This window comes from Cibotium barometz, chromosome 56 (genome assembly GCF_041138505.1).
Source record: "Cibotium barometz isolate CiBa-2024 chromosome 56, ASM4113850v1, whole genome shotgun sequence".
NCBI lineage: Eukaryota > Viridiplantae > Streptophyta > Polypodiopsida > Cyatheales > Cibotiaceae > Cibotium > Cibotium barometz.
The window spans coordinates 24445760-24459001 of NC_141101.1; positions in this window are offsets into that span (position 1 = coordinate 24445760).

Genomic DNA, 13242 nt, shown 5'->3' on the forward strand with positions numbered 1-13242 from the left:
TTGAGAAGGACTAGGTGATGGTACACTTGTGAGTTCTTGAGAAGTGCTTACATTCAACTGAGGTAGCAATGTGCTTTCATAAGAGTGAATTTGGCTTAGGTTCTCTTCATGATGTACTGGCATGTCTATTTCCTCTTGAGGGGGTGTATTGAAGAGTTGGAGTTTAGTAGCATGAGTTGATGCTTTGATGGGTGAAGAAGCCTCTTGGCAAGGAGGTCTATGGATTTTTGATGTTGAAGCAAGGTTTGACTCCTCCCTTCTTGAGCTATGTTGTACCCTCAAAATCTTTTTAGGTAGCCAAGTTTGGAGAGGTGGGGATGTTGTAGACACATCCATAAATGCCTTGCCCTTGTCTACTCCCAGTGAAGAAATTGCTATTGGTTGGTGGAGTTGTCACAGTTTCTGTTTGGATAGGTCTCCTCTTCCAAGTGTGTTTTGCACATTTGGGCACATTGGTTATGGTCATTGATGAAGAAACCTTGATGTACTTGGGTTGGGTAAGATGGTAGTTTGCTTTTGCTTAGGGACCCAAATCCAAGAATTTCTTTTATAAAATCCTTGTGCTTGTAAAAGATTCTTTTGGATCCATCGAGGAGTAGTTTTTAGCTTTGATCTCCCTATTGTTGTTTCTCCTACTTCTTGCAAGCTTGGGTTTTGGTGGAGAGTAGCCAATGGTTGGACAAACTATTGGAATTTCTTGAGAAGTCTGCTCCTAGTAGATTCATATGATGTCGACTCTACAACACGTTTTGGTTTTCATTTATAAGCTCTTTGATTCTTTTTTTTGGGGCAGTGGTGGAGAAGTTGAGGTGATTAGAAACAAATTTAAACAAAAATTAACAAAATTTACTAAACAAACTTGAATTTGTAAGGATTTAGAGTAACAAGAAGTGATTAGAAACATGAAAAACATGATCATTAGTGAAACTCACTTCAAGCAAGCAAGTTATGCAAGATGCTTGATAAAAGATTGGTGTCCTGGCAATGGAACCATTTATGTCGTGCCTTTTGGCCACTCAATGGGACTCTTCTCTCATGCCTCAGGGAACCTAAACTCCAACCTGAACCCAATATGCCATGGGAAGCATGCAATGCATTAGTGAGGAAACATTCACTTACCTCTATCTCGTTTGCTTAAATTGGGGACTGGAAGCACCCTGAAGTAGCTCAACAAACCAACACCACCATGTCTCAAGTATAGCCACTGCTCTGTCTCACTCCCTCCCTCACACACACTCGCGCAAGCATTGAAGGCAACATATAGGCAAGTTTTGAGAGAAGAATAGAGCACTAAGAGCATACAAGAGTGCACACAGGAATGAGGATTTAGAGTTACAATTTGACCTTTATACTATAGTGTTTACACTTGGCTGGCCAATGTTAAAAATGAGGTCCTAGAACATCCAAGACTACCTACACTAGTGCAAACACCTTGTCCTTGTTGCTAGTAACTCTAACCTTATTATCCCATGGCATGCCTTTCATATATAAGCAGTGATCGCACATGTAAAATAATCAATTAGAAGAGAAACATGAATTCTCTAGTGCCTTAGCTAATGAATGTCAAAATATGTGGTGGCCGACCACAGTGTCATAGAAGTCTTCAATAGCATTAACAAGGTCAAAGGCCTAAACAAGGTCATTCACAAGGAAAGTCCTCTGCCCTCATTCAGATTTGTCAGTTACCTGATAATCCCTATGTGCCCATTACTGAGGCCCATCCTTGAAAGCTAAGCTTTGGGTTCCATGGCCCAATGCACTTTGGCTACTTTTAGTGAAGATGGAGGTGGAGGACTATTGTCCAACACTAAGATTTACCACCGAGCCATACACACTCCACAGTTACTATAAAAGTTGTCCTATACTCAGCTTCATAGCTTAAAGTGCCATTGGATTCTTCTTGCTGAGCTATATTATATATGAATCACCAAGATGAAAGTAATAAAAGACACTAGTGGACACTTACGTGTCATAACATCTAACTCCATTGGAGTCACTAAAAATATGCAGCCGATCACTGTAAAAGTTGTCCTATACTCAGCTTCATAGCTTAAAGTGGCATTGGCTTCTTCTTGTTGCTGAGACATATTATATATGAATCACCAAGATGAAAGCAGCAAAAGACACTAGTGGACAGTTACGTGTCATAACATCTATCCCAATTGGAGTCACTAAAAATATACAGTTGAATATATCCCTTTCCTTGAACCTGATTCTCTCCCAAGGTCTTAAGCATTCTCCTCCAACCAGCTTCAAATCTATCCACAAAATCTGACACTTCTTCATCTTCTCCTTGGTTCAACTTGGTCAGTCCTCTCCACAAGTCCTCTGGACTATCATCTTTACCATATTTCCTCTTTAAGTGTTCTCTTAACCTATCCCAGCTTCCTCTCTCAGCATTTGTGGCTTCATACTCAAACCAATCCCTAGTTGCATCTTCTAACATCAAACTCACCAATTTAAGCTTGTAGGCATCCTCATCTCTGTTGTTCAAAGTTTCCACCTCAATACTTCTCAGAAATAGAGTAACATCTTCTCTCTTCTAACCTCTGAAAACATCATATCCATCCAAATCTAGCCATTGGTGTCTTGAGTTGATCAGCAAGTCCTAAATAAGAACCTTCTAATCCTCAGTGGGGGAAGACCAAAGCATGTGTGGTGGCTGGGTGATGGCCTCTATAATACCACCAATAGACACACAAGAAGAAAACATAAAGGGACCAGAACTGGGGGACACCAAGATCCCTGCTCCAAGGGCACCAACCAACTTTGCCTGTCCTCAGCCCTCTAGCTGACACTGTCTCATGGACACCAATACACACCTCAACACTCTCCAATCCAATCCAGCTAACTATTCCTACTATCCTCCCCAATCAGTTCTAACCTCAAGCACTCTGATCTTTAATCTATTAGCCTCAGCTGATTGTAAACTAACTGTAAATTGATTCAGAATGCTGATGTGCTGACTCCAATCCGAAATGCATCCTCTAGGCTCCTCTATTATCCTCCAGCATGAGCTAGCCTTAAACTCACAACCCTAGAAGCTTACTGAAACCTTTGTTGACCTTCTTCTCATACCTCTATGACTAAACTCAGCTGACTCACATAGAACCGGCTGATTCAGCTACCTCCACTAATTCAAAAACCCTCTCCCATGTGTCCTCTTTTTCTTGCTGACTCTCAACTAACAAACACTTCTCTCCAACTCAAACAAGCTAAATCCAACCCTCTACACCTTCAACTGATGCTATTCGATCCACAACTAACCATGAGACTGACTCTATATCTTCTCAACTAACACTAACTGAGTTAGCACTGACTCAATACAAGTACCCCGGTCAACATACTGACACACATTGGGATTCAACCTCCATGAATTTAATGAAAACAACACACTAGCCACCAACAACTAAAACATTAAAACAAAAGCCTTTGTATGTAAGATTCCTCCCTCCAGCTTTTGAGGTATAAAGGTGTAAGAACCTCCCCTTCTATTCTTGTAATTATTCCCCTCTCTGAAATAAAAGATAGATCTTGTTTTACCCTGTTTTGGCCTAGAGAGAGAAAATGTCTAGAGGAGAGGTAATCCAAAATTAAGATATCTTTGGATATAAAAATCCTCCTAGTGTCTGAAATGGTTTCTCCTAAAACAAGAGTTCAAAATAAATTCTCCAAAGTACATTAGGAATCAATTAAAAATGATTTAAAAGACCTTAGTCTAAGGGTCAAGATTTTTTAAAAAATTTAGATTATGGTCTAATTAAGGTTCCTATGGACCAATAGGATTAATCCAAGTGTGGGGATGAGATAAATCCAAAGAATTAAAAAAAAACCAAAAATGAGTAAATGCTCACATAAGATGAAGAGTTGACCGAGTACAAGGTTTATTAGTTAAAAACTATGAGATATTACTTAAAAAATGAGATATTTTGGAATAATGATACATTTTTGACACCTTGGTAAGGAGGGGGGAGACTTTGAGGTAGGCGCCTATTTCACACATGTGAATGAGTTTTTAACTCAAAAAAAACTATGATATTTTTATTTCTCCTCTCTCCTGGATCAAACCAAATAAAAAGGAGAGCCAAACTGATCCAAATAAAATAGAGAGCCAAACTGATCCAAATAAAATAGAGAGCCAAACTGATCCAAATCTTGTCCAAATTCAACCAAACTGAAGCTGGAAAATTCTAGAACTTAGTTGGACTCAGTTAGTGGCCTCCCTCACCTATAAATAGACCCTCATTCTTTTGTATTCTCATCTTTGAGCTATACCATGCTAGTATTACATTAAAATAATGATATTTTCTATTTTCCCTGAAAAATCCTCTACTTTTGGAGAGAGTGGAACTTCTCTCTCTTCTCAACCATCCTCGGATCTTTCCTCTCAACACACTAACCAATTGATTGGTTGGGGGCTTCTTCTACGATAGAGAAGCGAGTAAATCAAGAGGTAAGATGTAATTTTATGGTTTTTCTTCGGTATTCTCAATGTTTTCACTTCTCAACTCCTCTCAAGCTTGAGAAGTTTCTAATTAAGTGTTTATAATACAAATCAAGCTTTTCTTAAGAGTTATAATGAATAATTAAGAAAAGTTTACATTTATGCTTAATTAGGATGCTTTTTATGTTTATCTCTCTCTCTCTCTCCCCCAAAAGAATAGTCATTCCTATGACTAATTCTTATTCAAATGATGCTTCTCATTGATAAATTCTCAATTCACAAATCAAACTCTAGGCTTGTGAAGCTAGAGGTTAAGAAAATGGCTTTTTATACTTTTATGCTAATAAAATTATGGTAATCTTATGATTTAAATCCATAAATTATATTTAAGCCTAAAAGATAGTTATACTATCATAATTGTATTACTAAGTCTTATTCTTTTAGAAAATATTAAAAGTAATAGCAGTGGAGCTATGGTAAAATTTTTAATAAATTAATACATAACTCATTCTTATGCATAATGTGAAAAGAGGACTTCCTACCATATTCTAGGATTGAATATCCTAGGCTAAAAGAATGATTTTCATCAAATTTATGGTAAAGTAATTTTTAAGGTTTATGCATAATTAAATAATTAAGAAAAGAGAAAATTTTGGTAATTTTTTTTAAATGATAAAAGAATTTCCATGACATTTGGAATTCAATCATTTAAATGGTAAAAGTGGAATTCTTGGCATATCGGATATTTTTATTAAAGAAAAGAGGAATTTTAGATAAATTTATTTTTTGATAAAAGAGAAATTCTCATGACATTTGAATGTAATCATTTGAATACAAAAAGAGGAAGTCCCATGATAATTGATATCCAAGAAATTAAATGAGAAAAGAGAAATTTTTAGCATAATTCAAATTACGAGTATTTATCAAAAGAAGAATTTTGAGCATTATTGAGAAATATGGGTAGAATTGATTTTTGTAAATCCCATGAATTCTTTTACTCAAAAGTATAATATTGAATATATTCACTTGAGAAATTTGAGAAAGAATATGAAAATATCCATCGAGAAAAAGTACCTTTACCTAGGCCAAGCAATTGGCAGAAATTTAAAAAAAGTCCCATCATCGGTATTGAAGTAGAAAAAGCTACTAAATGTGAACGAGATGTGATAGGATGTGAATGGACGTGATAAGATGTGAATGGATGTGATAAGATGTGAATGGGTTGTGATAAGATGTGAGTGGATGTGATAAGATGTGGTGTGATGTAAATGAATGTGGATGGGATAAGATGTGAGTGGATGTGATAAGATGTGAGTGGATGTGATAAGATGTGGTGTGATGTAAATGAATGTGGATGGAATGTGAGGTGGTGTAAATGGATGTGGATGTGGATGTGAGGTGGTGTAAATGGATGTGGATGTAAATGATGAGATGAGAATGAGATGTGAGGATATATGAAAGGATGTGATGTGATGTAAATGGATGTGGATGTGATAAAATGTGATGTAATGTAAATGAATGGTGATAGGATGTGATGTGATGAAAATGAATGTGGATGTGGATGTGGATGTGATAGGATGTGATGCAAATGAATGTGGATGTGGATGTGATGTGATGTAAATGAATGTGGATGTGGATGTGGATGTGATCGGATGTGATGTGATGTAAATGGATGTGGATGTGGATGTAAAAGGATGTGATGTGATGTAAAGGGATGTGGATGTGAATGTGATGAGATGTGGATGAAATGAGATGTGATGTAAAGAGATGTGGATGTGAATGTGATGAGCTATGGATGAAATGTGATGTGATGTGAATATATGTGGATGTGAATGTGAATGTATGGATGGATATGGATGTGATGTAATGTGGATACAATGTATGTGATGTGATGAAAATGCAATGAATGTGATGGATGTGAATAGATGCGATGAGATGTGAATGGATGTGAATGTGACGTGATGTAAATAGATGTGAATGGATGTGATGTGATGTAATGTGAATCGGGATAGATGTGAATGGACGAGGTGTGATGTGAATGGATGTGATGTGATGTGAATCGAGATAGATGTGAATGGATGAGATGTGATGTGAATGGATGTGATGTGATGTGAATCGGGATAGATGTGAATGGATGAGATGTGATGTGGATCGGGACAGATGTGAATGGATGAGATGTGATGTGAATGGATATGATGTGGATCGGGGTAGATGTGAATGGATGAGATGGGATGTGAATGGATGTGATGTGATGTGATGTGGATATGGGTAGATGAGAATGGATGAGATGTAATGAGGATAGATGTGATGAGATGTAATATGATGTGAATCGAGATAGATGTGAATATGATGTGAATCGAGATAGATGTGAATGGATGAGATGTGACATGAATAGATGTGATGTGGATCGGGGTAGATGTGAATGGATGAGATGGGATGTGAATGGATGTGATGTGATGTGATGTGGATATGGGTAGATGAGAATGGATGAGATGTAATGAGGATAGATGTGATGTGGATATGGGTAGATGAGAATGGATGAGATGTAATGAGGATAGATGTGATGTGGATATGGGTAGATGAGAATGGATAAGATGTAATGAGGATAGATGTGATGAGATGTAATATGATGTGATTGGATGAGAATCGATGAAGGACGATGATAATACATATGATTGGATGTGGATTAAGCAAAGTGAATTGATTTAGAAGAATGTGGAATAATGAAAAATGATGTGGAACGATGTGAAAAGATGAGAGTTCATTAGAAACTGTATTTATGACCTGTTTTTAAATGATTCTTTTATGTCAAGAATGCTCAGGAAGCATTTTGACCATCTTGTGAATGAGGTCGTGGAGACCTAAGCGATAAAGTTGCAATAGCTGACGGAGAGTCAATGGAGGACATCTCGCGTAGCAAGGTCGGCCGAGGTCTTGACCAACCTCGGTTCGATTTAAATGGTGAGCTTCCGGTACGGTGGATGAGGGACCAAGGAAGTAGCCTATGAGTGAAGAGATACCCATGCGTGCATCGAGGAAGAAAATGGAACAAGGTGTTAGAGTTGTTTTCTGAACTCGGGCATGGATCTTGTTGATTAACCTTGCTGGTCCTCAACGGATGAGTCCATGACTCTTTTATATGGATCTGTTGGTTGATCTTTGCTGATCTTCAATGGAGAGTCCATCAAGATTTTTATAAGTGAATATATTTTCAGGTACTATGAGTTAGGAACTATTGAAAAGGCCCCTGAGTGGACAGGTGATGAGACTTTTGGTTGCCAATGATGCCATACATACACCGATGAAAGAATGATTGGAAATTAGAATTCAACCGTATATTTTGGAGGATTATGATCAGTGATACTATGGTTTCATTTAAAGATTGTTTTAAAGATAGCTGAATTTGTGAAACAAGCAATTTCATATTGGGTGTGTGAGTGGTGTGACTATCTTGAAGCGCCGGCTAGGGGGCTGGGAACTCTTTCCCCTAGTACCTGGGACAAAACATAACCAAATTCCTAAATGGATTCTATCACTACAGTGGTTAGGCGGTTGGCTAACCCATGGGACTGGATGGGGTTAGAAGGCTGGACTGATGGATCCCTAAAATGAGACTCAATTCTGTTATGGTACGATAGATGAAGTAAATCCCAGATAGTCTTGTTCTATGGAAAAGAATCAACGGCTGTGCCTCTCGATGAGGAAAAAAGCATTGGTCTCTATGATCCATGTGCAATTTTCTTCCTTGATCTGACTATTAGACTTATGGGTTCAGTCGGATCAATTTGGTTAGTGATGACCTTGACTACGTTAGAATAAAAATATCGCGTGGAGGAATCGCCCGTGCTTTCCTGGGCGAGGGAAGTTTTTCTGGGTTTGGTTTTGGAAGAACCGAGAGATTAGTCTCTTGTCCGGATATCCGTGGGCGAGGCCACGAGTGAGAGGCCCTGCCTTGCGTAAGAAGTGCTACTTCCATTGCTAGCACCCCTGAATTCGTTGTGCGGAGCGGGCAGGGATCTCTTCAGCAGCTACAAATGAGAAAATATTGAAGTGAGTCAAGTCTCTAATAGAGATGCACAGAGAACTTAGCACTCTCTCTACTTTGACATAGTCAATCTTCTCACATTGCACTGATCTTCACTGTGCAAACTTGAAAAAACTGTAGGAACTCTAGCCTACATATTTCACTTTGAAAGTAGACCTGCGAGGAGACACAATCCACTGCAGTCTCTCTCTCTTCTGGTGGTCTCTCTATAGCAGTCTCTCTCTCTTCTGGTGGTCTCTCTGGTTACACACTCCACTGCAGTCTCTGGTCTCTCTTCTGGTGGTCTCTCTACAACAGTTTCTCTCTCTTCTGGTGGTCTCTCTGGTTACACACTCCACTGCAGTCTCTCTATCTTCTAGTGGTCTCTTTGGCTGGTCTCTTTGGCTACACACTCAATGAACCACCCCCTGGAGAGTCTCTCTTGGTGAGACACACCCACCACTCTCAAAGAGTCCCCGAAATCTTACCCAATTCACCTTCTTCTATCCCGTCGCCACCTTGGCTTTCTTCAAGAACTTGCGTAGCCCACTTCCTTTGTTCTCCCATGTTCTTTCCTTTTTCATTTTACACATGCGGAGTACATCTGGTTACCATACCGCTTTTATCATATGGGATCCTCTACACACCATGTTATGTACACTTCCTCTATCTATACATCAAGTTTAGAATGGGCTTGGGATTCTCCTCACAACATATGACCAACAAAAATTTCTTCTCCTTTTTATAGAGGGTGCTCTCAGTACATAAAAATCATTTGTAACCAAGTATGCATTTATCTTCTCTTACCGTGCTCTCTGCGAGCCTGCTTAAGGCCATATAAAGCTTTTCTTAACTTGCATACTTTAGATTCTTGTCCCTTATGAGTATGCTACTAAAAAAGAAGCTGTTGGGGCTGATGTGAGTGGAAATGTGGTTTGCATAGAATGCAAGTCAGCAATCACAGTCTTTGAGTGGACCAGGAGAGTCCTCATCTAGTGGTTCAGTTGATAGACCATGGAGTGGCAGACTGCATCATAATACCAGTCTTGCAAATGTGATTAGTAGTAAGACTTCTCTTTCTTCATAGAGGGATCTAGTAAAGCAACACTAGCTGATCTTCTTGCTCACAAGGAAATCCATGAAGAATTGCACTCTAAGGCTAAGGGTAAGAACTATCCTCTATCTTTCAACAGTCAGGGAGAACACATGGAATGTGCACATGTCTTTTTTTTTATAGGCCTTTTGTAAAGAGAAAGGGTAAGGATAGTATTGAGGTAGTGCTTAAGGATTCAAGCTCTAGAGTGATTGGAAAAGGAGGCTAAGATTATAGAAGATATCCACACCAACAATGAGACTAAGTACATGGTCTTATTTGATTGGTCTTTAAAAATGTTTGGATCTTGGAATTCAGTCCTTGGCAATCAAAGGTGATGCTTTGTTGGTGGTAAGACAATTGCAAGGTACTTGGTAGGCAAAGAGAGAGACTCTTAAACTCTTCTATGATCAACTAATTGAGAAACTAGCCTAAATTCCACATTGGGTTGTTTGCTTTATATCGAGGAAGGATAATATTGAGGCTAAATTGTTAGCTACATCAAGTCTTAAAGAGGATGCTCGGGTGATGGTGCTTAGCTCTTCTCCCTTTCAAATGAAGAATATTGTTCATTTCTTGAACATAGGAAGATTACCATCTAGTCTGGATAAATGGAGAATATTGTTGATTTCTTGAACACCGGAGATTACCATATAGTCTGGATAAATCACAAAAGTAATCTTTTCTTTAAGTGAAGGCTTACACTATGCTAGATGATGTCATGTATAGACAGGGTACTATGGTGTTTTTAAGGAGAGTGGTCAATCGCGATTAAGCTAAGAAGGTCATGGAAGCATGTCATGAAGGTCTCTACAAAGGTCATTATACTCCAGAAGCCACTCAAAGGAAGATCTCACTCGAAGGGTATTACTGACAAGGTATGCATAAGGACATCATGCTTTGGTGTAAGTCTTGTCACACTTGTCAATGTTTTGGCAAACATACCTTACAGAGTGATCCAATGCATCCTATCATTGTCTTTAGCCCTTTTGAGAAGCAGAGGTGTTAACCCTAGGGTTAACACCTAGGCCGACATTGAGCTTCATTGACCACTCTAGGTGCATGTGCACATGATTTGTTGACATTGTATTATTCATTTGATGCACATATTATATGGTTCATATCTTAGGCATGAGGGTGATTGGGTTTAGTGACACCTCATTGGTTGTAATCTATGAAATCTCACCCATGCTTGACATGTGGCATTGTATTTTCTATATAATGAAGGCCTAGGTGAGGCAAAGCTCATTCCCTCCACCCTAGAGTTGGAATCCACTCGTGTCTTGTCCTTGAGTGAGAGTGTGAGCTTGCTCTTGTACAAAGCCTCCTCTTGTTCCCCTTGCCCTCTTGTTAGTTCTTGTATGAGAGAGAGTGTGTGTTGTTGCAAGGGTGGAAGATCCCTTGGCCCTTCTTCTTGCCATGTAGCTACTGAGAAGGTGTGAGGTTGTGTTGCAAGAGGGAGGTTTGTGTGCTTGAGGGCTTGCATCTTGCTTGGAGAGGGATGGGAAGAGTGATATGGTCTTCTCTTGGGTTCATTGCATGTGGGATGGTGATAGAAGTCCATGTAAAAGCCCTTAATCTTGTCAATTGGGATTGTTGTGATAGAGAGAAGGTTATCTCAAGAGATTTGTATAGTTGTGTTGCTCATTTCTTGTTCATTCCATTTGTTAGGGTGTTAGGTAGTGTAGGTTCTCTCTACTCTCTCTACATCCTCATCCCCGAGAGCTTGTGTGAGAGAGAAGCATTTGGGGCCCAAGCCTCCTCATCGTCTTCCAATGGCATGCAAACACACGGAAGCACAAAAATTCTACACAAGGGACTAAACTTTGTTAGACCTTTACCAAGATCTTCTTCTAGGAGAGTATATGTTCTTGATGCAACTCATTATGCTACTAGGTGGGCAGAGGCCAAAGCCACATCTAATGCTAAAGAGGAGACGGTGATTAAATTCTTTCTAGCAGACATTTGTACCTATTTTGGATGCCCTTTAGAAATCCTTTCTAATAGGGGATCTTGCTTTAGACGAAGTGTTTTGCAACAATTGATGACACAACTCAAAGTACAGCACAGACACTCTTCTCCTTGTTACCCTCAATGTAATGGTCTTGTGGAGAAAACTAATGGTATTGTATGTGGTATTATTTCCAAGCTAACTCACGAGAAAAAGAGGGATTGGAATCAATGGTTGCCTTTTTGCTTTGTGGGCTTACAGAACTACTTTTAAGAAATCATTAGGATTTATTCCTTTCCAGCTAACATATGGGTTTGAAGTTGTGTTACCAACGGAGCTAGAAGTCAAGTCTCTCGAGCTTTCAATGCAACGAGGTTTTTCTGATTCTAAGCGAGTACAACAAAGGCTTGCTCAATCAGAGACCATGGATGAAATCAAGGATGATGCTTCGACAAACTTTCATTCTGGTCTCAACTAAAGAGAAGGGAAGCATTTGATGACAAAGTAAAGAAAGATACTTTTGAGGAAGGTTCACTAACTAAGGTATGATAACAAGTAGACAATCATTTTGATGCTAAGTTCATGGTAGGATGGGAGGGTCCTTTCACAATTGTGCATGCTTACAACAATGGTGTATACAATCTAAAACATTTGGATGCACTCCACTTAAGCATGTGGTCAATAGTTCAGGCTTAAAGCAGCTTACATCACTCGACCATAGTGACAACAAGGAGCTTTACCCCTCATTGCCAAGAGGAGGACTAGAGAAGATGAGGGTAATCTTTGATCCAATGAAGTTGGATGCTTGCAATGCAAAGTTGGCATACTTAAGGTCTCTAAGTGAATCTAGCACAAATCCCAACCCTATAAATACCACTAAAAATGTCAGTTCACAACCACTAAAGCAAACATATAGAAAGTAGTAAATTCATTTGGAGCGACTTCATTTTGTTCATTATGTTTCTCAAGCTTGTAAATCAATAGATTGGAGATGTATCTCAATTCAGCTTTCATCAAAGAATAGATTGATCTAAAGGTATGATTGTATAACACTCCCTTCGCAACACTGTAACACTTGGTTCAGATAACCAGAAGATTCTAATGCCCCTTACAAATGAGTGTGTCGTCCTTCACTTAAGAATACTCTTTTTTCCACCTAGCTTGTGCATGCTCACCTCATCAAAGAGTTTAAACTCTTGTAATCATGATGCCATGCAAACTATTTGAAGTGCCCCATGCAGTTATCTCACACCCTGCTTTCATTCAAGTCTATTTTTCAAAGGTACGAGTTATCAGCTCAACTCGTGAAGGCCCTCCAGTTTTGGTATCACAGATTCATCAGACAAGGGGGGTCTAGAGTTAGGTAAGATAACTTGCATTGCTTAGATTCCTTGCATAGCCACAACTCACATGTCAACAATTTCTTATCCTTCTCACAGTGTGCAATTCAAATCTCTCTCTTTCTCTCTCTCTATCTCTCTCTCTCTCTCTCTAACCCTATCCCTTGACTCGACAAGACGACACCCACAAATACCCTCAATTTCTCTTTCTAGGGCACTCAATGATCTCTTTCTGAGATTTTGATCAATTGAGCTTACACTGAGTGGTAAACCCCACATTTCCATGAAAGTTAAGCAACTCTTAGGAAGTTTCAAACCTTCACCGTTGGGACCCAAGTGCACATCATGAACAAACTAGATCTTGCAGCTGTACACAGCTAATAGCCCACC